At 43.3% G+C, this 12757-nt stretch overlaps 1 protein-coding gene and 2 long non-coding RNA genes across 6 annotated transcripts in view; 1 reads left to right on the plus strand and 2 right to left on the minus strand.

Moving 5' to 3' along the window:
• Window positions 1-12757, minus strand: part of TOX2 (TOX high mobility group box family member 2) — a 1178640-nt gene that overhangs the window by 347522 nt on the left and 818361 nt on the right. The window lies entirely within an intron of this gene.
• On the minus strand, window positions 601-5899 carry LOC138581079 (uncharacterized). Its single transcript, XR_011304420.1, has 2 exons — window positions 5801-5899; window positions 601-1020 (listed from the first exon to the last, which is right to left on the minus strand). It is a non-coding gene; the product is annotated as an uncharacterized lncRNA (long non-coding RNA).
• On the plus strand, window positions 6353-11670 carry LOC138581078 (uncharacterized). The gene is made up of 2 exons (XR_011304419.1): window positions 6353-6451; window positions 11251-11670. It is a non-coding gene; the product is annotated as an uncharacterized lncRNA (long non-coding RNA).

A 12757-nucleotide genomic window follows, 5' to 3' on the forward strand; every position in this document is an offset into this window, starting at 1 on the left:
CCTTCAGGAGGCAGAGCTCACTGCATGTGTGTGTGACCGTTACCGCTGCAAAATAAAGCTGGGGTCACACACGGACTTTTTATACAATGAAAACAACGAAATCATACAATGTAACCAAATGAGTTAACACAAAGGGAAAAATTCTACTAACTGAAAGGCAAGCATGAAGTGACTGCGTCACCAATAGCGAATATAACACACTGTGCTACAATATATATAAGTACTGACAAACTACTGGCTAGCAACAAAGGCACACATAGAAGGAGTGACTTAGCTTGTGCCATCAGCAGCAAAGAAAGAGGAGATGGGATTGGAGTAAAGGATTTATATGGGGGCGGGTCCCTGCTCATTGGCTACCTGCAGAGCATGACCTGGCCTCCATGTTGAATTGGGTTTTCCCATGCATTGACTCTGAAGTTCTGTTTTTCAGGTTTACGTTGAACAAACTTTTTGTTTGTAAAGTTTTTTTCTTTGCTGCTGTGATTGTCAGAAGTAAAGAATGAGAGCATAATATGAAGCCCCCTGTCTTGACATAGAATGACTAATCCCCCACACTAACGTGAGATGGGGGTTTAGATTCTATTAAAGACAAGGAGGCGATTATTATGCATTACAATCTTTACTCTGAAACCACAGCAGCAAAGAAAAAACTTTTACAAACAAAAAAGTTTCAACAACAGAACTAGATAAAGTTCAATGTCAATGCATGGGGAACTCCCCAAACCATCATGGAGGATAGGTCATACCCTGCAGGGGACCAATGAGCAGGGACCCTCCTTTATATATGTCCATTACTCTAACGCCAACCCCTCTTTCTGCAGCTGACTTGCACCAGACGCCCAATGGAACGGTTGAACTGCGTAGCGCAGAGAAAAAGGATCCAGCGAAACCGGAGATCTCAACCTTTCCGCAGCCTGAAGCAATGAAGAAGTTCTTCTGGATAGGACTTCTCACCCGAAATCACGCACTCCAGAACTTGTAACTGCGATCCACACTCCTGAGCAGAACCTCAACTCGTACCTGTAAGAACAACAAGCAAGAAGGGTGGGTGGTTGGGAAGAACAACAAACCAAAGAATGTTCTCACTTGAACCACCTGTGTACATGCGTATCACAATTGTCATATCATATCATATCATATCCAGGGTGGGTGGGAGGGATAATAATCGCCTCCTTGTCTTTAATAGAATCTAAACCCCCATCTCACGTTAGTGTGGGGGATTAGTCATTCTATGACAAGACAGGAGGCTCATATTATGCAAGTTCAAAGCCCTTGCATCTCATTAGTAAGTACAAAATGATCCAATATAATAGATAATATAATAAAATTAAAGGAAATGTAACATTTTTTAAATGCTTTCATTAAATCAATCTGTTGACCAATCAGAGAATTGCCCAAGACTAGGTTGCCCGAAAAGCTGTCTTATAAGGCAAAGCCAAATCCACTGCAAGAAAAACAGGAATGTGCCAAATCCAGCGTTCCTTACAGGCCACCAAAACCCTCTGGTTAAAAGAGGGGAAAACATTGAACAAAGTTTTCCTATACTAATAGGTTAGGACAAAACCATCTGAAATAAACACCTATGTTGTTCAATCAAATATTCAAAACACTTAAATTCGTACCATTTTTGGGGACCTAGAAAGCAAACCAATGAAAACAAACACCTAGCTCTCCTGGAGATAAAGAAAAGTACCCCATAGGGGTGAAAGTCTTATAGGTTCCATCCCATGCATTAAAGGAAGATATTGTATTAGAAACAGGGCATGTCACAGAACTACACTGGGGAACCAAGAGGGAAAGACAAATCTTCAAAAGGGTAAAATGGGAGTAAAAAATCATTTTTATAAATTTTGTAATAGGACAATCCATCCTGAGCGGAGCTGAAAAGCAATAGAATTAATCTACAATTGTCTTCAGACATATGTGTATACTAAGGAGGGAAGTCTTCTGGAGGCAGAAGCAGAATGGAAGAGAGGGCCCCACCTGAGAAGCTAAACCCGTCAAACCGCCAACACGGAGACCCTCAGACCTCCCGAACTCTTGAAGAAGGACTCTGCTACCATGACAAAAGGCAGACATTATAAACCTGATCCTTAAGAGGCCAAACTTGGCAAGAAGAAAAAATGTATCCGACATCCAATCACTACCATTATAGTGATATCTAAACTCCTTTGTAGGTATGCCCGGTGCTTGAACCTTGATCCCTCCTCCCTGGTGATAAATCCCCTAGCGGATCAAAAGTAACCGAAGGAGGACACCAAATTTCCAAAATCTTAGCAAGACTCTAAACTGCAAAGAACTGATCACTGAAGGTGTACACCAGAAGAGGTCCAACCTATATTTCAGCCAATTTGCAGATCTTTGAAGCTCACAGCACCCTGAGCTGGCACCTTACTGCAAACAAACTCTTGTGAAAACCCCAAAGGTCCACCTGCCATGCAGGTGACTATGATAATCAAGTCATCAACCAAATATATATCCCAGCACTCTGGTAATCGTAGCGGCAGACACCGTCTGAAAGTTAATGTATAGACTCTGGAACGCATCGTGATAGAGGGTCATAACGTGGATGGGGGATAGTATCACTCCCAGACCCCTCTATCCCACCAAGGGATATTGAGCCTTCCCAAAAGAGGAGAAACCTCCCCCACTTATCCAAAGGAAAAACCTTGCAATCCAGAAAGAAAACTACCCTGAGGACCACATTAAAGCCCCGCTTTACACCGTTAAGAGAAATAAATACCCACTAGCGCCTCTAACCAATCCCCTGACTGGACAGACTCCAGTTAACTTATTGAAATACCAGAGATTAGCACAAAGGAAAGTAACAGACGGGAGGGAAATGCTCAGTGCGAGTCTGCACTGGTCACCCGCCAGAACTCCTGTAAAAAGGAAAAAACTGAAACCATTGGATACTCCCAGAGGTGTAATATTATGATGCAATCTACCCCAAGGATGGCAGGAAAACTGAAACCATTGGATACTCCCAGAGGCGTAATATTATGATGCAATCTCCCCCAAGGATGGCAGGAAGGGGAATGAGGGGGAAAGAACTCTGGATAATTATCAATGCCCTGTAAATGCAAGGTTGAGAAGAAATCTGGGACCACTGTCCCCTCAAACCCTGAGGTCTGAGTCACTGTATTCATGTGAGGCTGACTGGCCACTAAGGGAATCAGGGGAAGGAAAAACTAAGCACATTGTCCATAGCAAAACAGTACTTATACAGTACTACGAACCCTTAGGTATATGAGTGGTGCTTAACACTACTACGAGCGTTGTGTGGTGTGAGGTGTTCACTTATCGATCTCAGCTGGATAAAAGACTGATGTAGACCTTTCCAAAATTAGGAACCTGTATCAGAACGGTCAGCACGGATATGAAAACAGCACTCTAAAGAGGTTAAGCAACGCTCATGAGGGTACAGAAGCCTGCGTGTACTCCTCGAGCAGAGGAGAAGTTGCAACACACTGTTAGACGGTTAGCTGAACCATAGGCCAAGCTTTGGGAGGAAAAACATGAGGCAGGCGCCAGCAAGTTATTATTTGGCAACTCGTCTAACTGATACCATCAAGTGTTTCCAAACACTCCATCCAAGTAAAACATGGTTGCTCAACTTGTCATGTAAAAAACTGAACGGTTACCCTCGAGCTGACCCTGTCTCCACCAGAAACCAAAAGAATAAGGAATGTCCAATGGGACAAAAGTAGGGGAGAACAAACGTCCCCACTAAAGAGAGCCTTAAGCCCTACAGACCTCAATAGAGGCATAACGCATCATCTTTATTCTTCCTCATGTTGAGAGAAAATACTGTAGCTTAATCAGCACTGGTATTGGGTGGAGCAATTGAGGTCGGGAATCAAAACCTAAGGAAAGGACTGAGTTGTCCTGAAACTAACTAAGGTAAAGGGTGACAGAATTTTTAACTAAAAGATGAATGATAACACCAGATAGATGGTTAGAGAGGAAGGTACAACCCCATATGGGTCTGTTTACAACCACTTCCACACTCTTTTCTTTAAAGCACTTAATAAATAAAGAATATATAATATATGAAATATATATAAAATATCCAAAGAAGAGGGGTTACGCCCTCACAGGGGACCGAATCCCCGGCCCTTATATAAGCTGATACTCACTGAGCTTTCTGGGCCACTGACAATTCTGAAAAAACGCAAATGTGTTCCAGTCAACACTTAAACATATTGTTTATCAAAGCGTACACTGAGCAAGTGCACCTCAACTGCTCACCCCAGCAGGGTGAGGCAACCAATAGTACACGAGGGAGCACCTCGCAGTAGGAACAAGGCGAAGCCTGAAACCGAGCAGGTTACTGCACGCCTACAAGACCAAACAATGGCGTCAGCCATATGCAGCACCTAAACAAAGCTGCCGACCTTAAGGAAGGAATACACTGAGCAAGTGCACCTCCAACTGCTCGCCCGAGCAGGGCGTGATAATCAGCAGTACACGAGGGGGTAACCTCGCATTAGAACTCAGGCAGAGCCTGAAACCGAGCAGGTTATGGTGCATGCCAGTTAAGGTAATTACCCAAGTTGCCCACTTTAAGGGAGGAAACACTGAGCAAGTGTACCTCAACTGCTCACCCTAGCAGGGTGTGGACACAGCCGTATACAAGGGGACCCCTCGCAGAAACCCCAGGCAACCTTGCCACCGAGCAGGTGACTGCACCTTTCCAGGGAAGATAACCCAAACAAAAGAAAACTGTCAAGTTGAAGGTAGGATACACTGAGCAAGTGCACCTCCAACTGCTCGCCCGAGCAGGGTGTGATAATCAGCAGTACACGAGGGGGTAACCTCGCAATAGAATCAGGCTGAACCTGAAACCGAACTTATGGCACCTACAGTGAAGGCAAAGCACATAACTTAAGAAATAAGTAAATGAATAAATAAACAAAGAAAATAAAATAAAACTGCAGACTGGCAGTGCATCGGGCTCTTGCGCTGGATGGTCAGACTTTGACCTAACAAACCCACAGTCTATCAGTAAACATTCTTTCTTTCCAGCACTAAAGGTAAGGAAATGTGTTGTGTCACCAGGGATACGAAATTACAAACATTTAACAAAACCACATTTTTACTATTAAAATGTTTGTGCTATAATCTTTCTGAAGAAGTCATGAACCAACCAAATGCCCATTAGGAAATCCCTGCTCAACTGAGCAAAAAAGGTGACAATCAAATACCTCCATTGTAAAATACAATTATTTAAAATATAACAATTAAAATATCTAATCTTAAAATAAACAAGCGCTGGTCGGCCGTGAACCCGGGTCTTCCTGCATGGGAGACCTGCAGCTCTATATTTGAGCTAACTTGGCTCAGTACTGGAACAGAGGCTTTTGTTACAAACATAAGCCACAGGGGCAGGCCGAACCCAAAGCCTGCAGCACCTGGAATCCCCAGGTGACCATAAATCTGTCAAGGGGCACAAATTCAAACAGGCGAAATGAAGAGGGAACAGTGTAAACAACACTGCTCTCGCTCACGCCGGGAGCGAGTTGATTAATGCTCTAGAAACACCTGAGTTTACAAGCGCGAGAAATTTTTAAAGAAGAAATAAATTAGAGAGCTCCCTCGAACTCACAACCTCATGGACTGTAGTCCGAAATTCAACCATTGCACCACTGCTTCAGCTGAAACAGGAAGTATGAGCATAATACCTATTTTCTTTTTGAAAGACACCAAAATGAAACCAACGGCCGCACGCGGCTATCCAGATACATTGTATCAAATACACAAATTCCTTTATAATAAAAGGTAATTAACACATATTTACCATATAAATAATATATGTCATATTCAAACTAATAAAGCCTACTACTGACAAACAATGTAAGACACAACTGAAAGGGGTGACTTAGCTCTGTGGTGTCAGCAGCAAAGAAAGAGGGGTTGGCGTTAGAGTAATGGACATATATAAAGGAGGGTCCCTGCTCATTGGTCCCCTGCAGGGTATGACCTATCCTCCATGATGGTTTGGGGAGTTCCCCATGCATTGACATTGAACTTTATCTAGTTCTGTTGTTGAAACTTTTTTGTTTGTAAAAGTTTTTTCTTTGCTGCTGTGGTTTCAGAGTAAAGATTCTATGACAAGACAGGAGGCTCATATTATGCATTACAATCTTTACTCTGAAACCACAGCAGCAAAGAAAAAACTTTTACAAACAAAAAAGTTTCAACAACAGAACTAGATAAAGTTCAATGTCAATGCATGGGGAACTCCCCAAACCATCATGGAGGATAGGTCATACCCTGCAGGGGACCAATGAGCAGGGACCCTCCTTTATATATGTCCATTACTCTAACGCCAACTCCTCTTTCTTTGCTGCTGACACCACAGAGCTAAGTCACCCCTTTCAGTTGTGTCTTACATTGTTTGTCAGTAGTAGGCTTTATTAGTTTGAATATGACATATATTATTTATATGGTAAATATGTGTTAATTACCTTTTATTATAAAGGAATTTGTGTATTTGATACAATGTATCTGGATAGCCGCGTGCGGCCGTTGGTTTCATTTCGGTGTCTTTCAAAAAGAAAATATGTATTATGCTCATACTTCCTGTTTCAGCTGAAGCAGTGGTACAATGGTTGAATTTCGGACTACAGTCCATGAGGTTGTGAGTTCGAGGGAGCTCTCTAATTTATTTCTTCTTTAAAAATTTCTCGCGCTTGTAAACTCAGGTGTTTCTAGTGCATTAATCAACTCGCTCCCAGCGTGCGCGAGAGCAGTGTTGTTTACACTGTTCCCTCTTCATTTCGCCTGTTTGAATTCGTGCCCCTTGACAGATTTATGGTCACCTGGGGATTCCAGGTGCTGCAGGCTTTGGGTTCGGCCTGCCCCTGTGGCTTATGTTTGTAACAAAAGCCTCTGTTTCAGTACTGAGCCAAGTTAGCTCAAATATAGCGCTGCAGGTCTCCCATGCAGGAAGACCCGGGTTCGCGGCCGACCAGCGCATGTATATTTTAAGATTAGATATTTTAATTGTTATATTTTAAATAATTGTATTTTACAATGGAGGTATTTGATTGTCACCTTTTTTGCTCAGTTGAGCAGGGATTTCCTAATGGGCATTTGGTCGGTTCATGACTTCTTCAGAAAGATTATAGCACAAACATTTTAATAGTAAAAATGTGGTTTTGTTAAATGTTTGTAATTTCGTATCCCTGGTGACACAACACATTTCCTTACCTTTAGTGCTGGAAAGAAAGAATGTTTACTGATAGACTGTGGGTTTGTTAGGTCAAAGTCTGACCATCCAGCGCAAGAGCCCGATGCACTGCCAGTCTGCAGTTTTATTTTATTTTCTTTGTTTATTTATTCATTTACTTATTTCTTAAGTTATGTGCTTTGCCTTCACTGTAGGTGCCATAAGTTCGGTTTCAGGTTCAGCCTGATTCTATTGCGAGGTTACCCCCTCGTGTACTGCTGATTATCACACCCTGCTCGGGCGAGCAGTTGGAGGTGCACTTGCTCAGTGTATCCTACCTTCAACTTGACAGTTTTCTTTTGTTTGGGTTATCTTCCCTGGAAAGGTGCAGTCACCTGCTCGGTGGCAAGGTTGCCTGGGGTTTCTGCGAGGGGTCCCCTTGTATACGGCTGTGTCCACACCCTGCTAGGGTGAGCAGTTGAGGTACACTTGCTCAGTGTTTCCTCCCTTAAAGTGGGCAACTTGGGTAATTACCTTAACTGGCATGCACCATAACCTGCTCGGTTTCAGGCTCTGCCTGAGTTCTAATGCGAGGTTACCCCCTCGTGTACTGCTGATTATCACGCCCTGCTCGGGCGAGCAGTTGGAGGTGCACTTGCTCAGTGTATTCCTTCCTTAAGGTCGGCAGCTTTGTTTAGGTGCTGCATATGGCTGACGCCATTGTTTGGTCTTGTAGGCGTGCAGTAACCTGCTCGGTTTCAGGCTTCGCCTTGTTCCTACTGCGAGGTGCTCCCTCGTGTACTATTGGTTGCCTCACCCTGCTGGGGTGAGCAGTTGAGGTGCACTTGCTCAGTGTACGCTTTGATAAACAATATGTTTAAGTGTTGACTGGAACACATTTGCGTTTTTTCAGAATTGTCAGTGGCCCAGAAAGCTCAGTGAGTATCAGCTTATATAAGGGCCGGGGATTCGGTCCCCTGTGAGGGCGTAACCCCTCTTCTTTGGATATTTTATATATATTTCATATATTATATATTCTTTATTTATTAAGTGCTTTAAAGAAAAGAGTGTGGAAGTGGTTGTAAACAGACCCATATGGGGTTGTACCTTCCTCTCTAACCATCTATCTGGTGTTATCATTCATCTTTTAGTTAAAAATTCTGTCACCCTTTACCTTAGTTAGTTTCAGGACAACTCAGTCCTTTCCTTAGGTTTTGATTCCCGACCTCAATTGCTCCACCCAATACCAGTGCTGATTAAGCTACAGTATTTTCTCTCAACATGAGGAAGAATAAAGATGATGCGTTATGCCTCTATTGAGGTCTGTAGGGCTTAAGGCTCTCTTTAGTGGGGACGTTTGTTCTCCCCTACTTTTGTCCCATTGGACATTCCTTATTCTTTTGGTTTCTGGTGGAGACAGGGTCAGCTCGAGGGTAACCGTTCAGTTTTTTACATGACAAGTTGAGCAACCATGTTTTACTTGGATGGAGTGTTTGGAAACACTTGATGGTATCAGTTAGACGAGTTACCAAATAATAACTTGCTGGCGCCTGCCTCATGTTTTTCCTCCCAAAGCTTGGCCTATGGTTCAGCTAACCGTCTAACAGTGTGTGGCAACTTCTCCTCTGCTCGAGGAGTACACGCAGGCTTCTGTACCCTCATGAGCGTTGCTTAACCTCTTTAGAGTGCTGTTTTCATATCCGTGCTGACCGTTCTGATACAGGTTCCTAATTTTGGAAAGGTCTACATCAGTCTTTTATCCTGCTGAGATCGATAAGTGAACACCTCACACCACACAACGCTCGTAGTAGTGTTAAGCACCACTCATATACCTGAGGGTTCGTAGTACTGTATAAGTACTGTTTTGCTATGGACAATGTGCTTAGTTTTTCCTTCCCCTGATTCCCTTAGTGGCCAGTCAGCCTCACATGAATACAGTGACCCAGACCTCAGGGTTTGAGGGGACAGTGGTCCCAGATTTCTTCTCAACCTTGCATTTACAGGGCATTGATAATTATCCAGAGTTCTTTCCCCCTCATTCCCCTTCCTGCCATCCTTGGGGGAGATTGCATCATAATATTACGCCTCTGGGAGTATCCAATGGTTTCAGTTTTCCTGCCATCCTTGGGGGAGATTGCATCATAATATTACACCTCTGGGAGTATCCAATGGTTTCAGTTTTTTCCTTTTTACAGGAGTTCTGGCGGGTGACCAGTGCAGACTCGCACTGAGCATTTCCCTCCCGTCTGTTACTTTCCTTTGTGCTAATCTCTGGTATTTCAATAAGTTAACTGGAGTCTGTCCAGTCAGGGGATTGGTTAGAGGCGCTAGTGTGTATTTATTTCTCTTAACGGTGTAAAGCGGGGCTTTAATGTGGTCCTCAGGGTAGTTTTCTTTCTGGATTGCAAGGTTTTTCCTTTGGATAAGGGGGGGAGGTTTCTCCTCTTTTGGGAAGGCTCAATATCCCTTGGTGGGATAGAGGGGTCTGGGAGTGATACTATCCCCCATCCACGTTATGACCCTCTATCACGATGCGTTCCAGAGTCTATACATTAACTTTCAGACGGTGTCTGCCGCTACGATTACCAGAGTGCTGGGATATATATTTGGTTGATGACTTGATTATCATAGTCACCTGCATGGCAGGTGGACCTTTGGGGTTTTCACAAGAGTTTGTTTGCAGTAAGGTGCCAGCTCAGGGTGCTGTGAGCTTCAAAGATCTGCAAATTGGCTGAAATATAGGTTGGACCTCTTCTGGTGTACACCTTCAGTTTAACCATTTAGTGATCAGTTCTTTGCAGTTTAGAGTCTTGCTAAGATTTTGGAAATTTGGTGTCCTCCTTCGGTTACTTTTGATCCGCTAGGGGATTTATCACCAGGGAGGAGGGATCAAGGTTCAAGCACCGGGCATACCTACAAAGGAGTTTAGATATCACTATAATGGTAGTGATTGGATGTCGGATACATTTTTTCTTGTTGCCAAGTTTGGCCTCTTAAGGATCAGGTTTATAATATCTGCCTTTTGTCATGGTAGCAGAATCCTTCTTCAAGAGTTCGGGAGGTCTGAGGGCTTCCGTGTTGGCGGTTTGACGGGTTTAGCTTCTCAGGTGGGGCCCTCTCTTCCATTCTGCTTCTGCCTCCAGAAGACTTCCCTCCTTAGTATACACATATGTCTGAAGACAATTGTAGATTAATTCTATTGCTTTTCAGCTCCGCTCAGGATGGATTGTCCTATTACAAAATTTATAAAAATGATTTTTTACTCCCATTTTACCCTTTTGAAGATTTGTCTTTCCCTCTTGGTTCCCCAGTGTAGTTCTGTGACATGCCCTGTTTCTAATGCGATATCTTCCTTTAATGCATGGGATGGAACCTATAAGACTTTCACCCCTATGGGGTACTTTTCTTTATCTCCAGGAGAGCTAGGTGTTTGTTTTCATTGGTTTGCTTTCTAGGTCCCCAAAAATGGTACAAATTTAAGTGTTTTGAATATTTGATTGAACAACATAGGTGTTTATTTCAGATGGTTTTGTCCTAACCTATTAGTATAGGAAAACTTTGTTCAATGTTTTCCCCTCTTTTAACCAGTTGGTTTTGGTGGCCTGTAAGGAACGCTGGATTTGGCACATTCCTGTTTTTCTTGCAGTGGATTTGACTTTGCCTTATAAGACAGCTTTTCGGGCAACCTAGTCTTGGGCAATTCTCTGATTGGTCAACAGATTGATTTAATGAAAGCATTTAAAAAAAATGTTACCTTTCCTTTAATTTTATTATATTATCTATTATATTGGATCATTTTGTACTTACTAATGAGATGCAAGGGCTTTGAACTTGCATAATATGAGCCTCCTGTCTTGTCATAGAATGACTAATCCCCCACACTAACGTGAGATGGGGGTTTAGATTCTATTAAAGACAAGGAGGCGATTATTATCCCTCCCACCCACCCTGGATATGATATGATATGATATGACAATTGTGATACGCATGTACACAGGTGGTTCAAGTGAGAACATTCTTTGGTTTGTTGTTCTTCCCAACCACCCACCCACCCTTCTTGCTTGTTGTTCTTACAGGTACGAGTTGAGGTTCTGCTCAGGAGTGTGGATCGCAGTTACAAGTTCTGGAGTGCGTGATTTCGGGTGAGAAGTCCTATCCAGAAGAACTTCTTCATTGCTTCAGGCTGCGGAAAGGTTGAGATCTCCGGTTTCGCTGGATCCTTTTTCTCTGCGCTACGCAGTTCAACCGTTCCATTGGGCGTCTGGTGCAAGTCAGCTGCAGAAAGAGGGGTTGGCGTTAGAGTAATGGACATATATAAAGGAGGGTCCCTGCTCATTGGTCCCCTGCAGGGTATGACCTATCCTCCATGATGGTTTGGGGAGTTCCCCATGCATTGACATTGAACTTTATCTAGTTCTGTTGTTGAAACTTTTTTGTTTGTAAAAGTTTTTTCTTTGCTGCTGTGGTTTCAGAGTAAAGATTGTAATGCATAATAATCGCCTCCTTGTCTTTAATAGAATCTAAACCCCCATCTCACGTTAGTGTGGGGGATTAGTCATTGTAATGCATAATATGAGCCTCCTGTCTTGTCATAGAATCAAGATTAAATATGATGTCCTTGCCCCAGTCCTTAATACGTAAGGAATACACGAGCTGAGGCTTTGACGAGAACCAGCCACATCTGGACATGCAGGATAATGTAAAGTGATTGTAAAAGGGCCCAAGTAACATGGTACCAGGTTGCTTTCCTCCGCAAAACTCGAGCAAATGCCTCCTCTGCCTGAGTTTCAGAACTCGAAGGTCACGTGCAAATTATAGAAACAATAAAGTTAGGCGTGGAACTGACATCTCCTCCAGCTGGCGAGCCTCAGCTTTCACTTCTGATAAACGGTGATTAGCGCGGTCCCCCTGATTGGCTTGTGTGTGTGTGTGTGTGTGTGTGCGCGCGCGCACGTGTATGCTTCCAGCTGCAAGCTACATCAAGGGCCCTTCCTCCCTCGCGCCAAACCAAGACCAGCAGCTCACGCTCTCACCTGCAGATGGAAATAGTCGTTTATAACCACAAGGCAAAACGTACCAAGTACCCTGCTGCTTGAAAAACGAAACGAAAGAAAAAAGAAACGAAAAAAAAGAAACATCGCCTTGATCTAAAATAACAACCCTCTCAGTCTCCACGTCCTGACGAGAAAATGCCACGCAATTGCAAAGCGACCGTACGAGCTATAAACAAATGGATTGCTTTTCATGCACTATCCCCCAGCTGCCTCTTTTCATATTGAATTTTAAATTAAATCTACTCGCCGGAGCCGAAACATTAAAATTAATTATTTAGAAAAGCAGGGCTAGAGTAACGAAGGGGGGGGGGAGATGTAATAGGAACATATATAGCAATGCCCCCTCTGCCATTTGTAAAGGTTTCGAATACACGCTCGCGCTCAGTGGAAAATGCACTAGCACGCTGACAAATTTCTTCTGGAATTTGAGATGTCTTGTTCAGAGTAATAGCTATCTCGCGCAGGTGCCCAGCTGCTATTGTAAAATCACTAAGCATTTAATTGAAACAAACGACTATAATAACAGTAC

This window comes from Ambystoma mexicanum, chromosome 3p (genome assembly GCF_040938575.1).
Source record: "Ambystoma mexicanum isolate Mex_15411 chromosome 3p, UKY_AmexF1_1, whole genome shotgun sequence".
NCBI lineage: Eukaryota > Metazoa > Chordata > Amphibia > Caudata > Ambystomatidae > Ambystoma > Ambystoma mexicanum.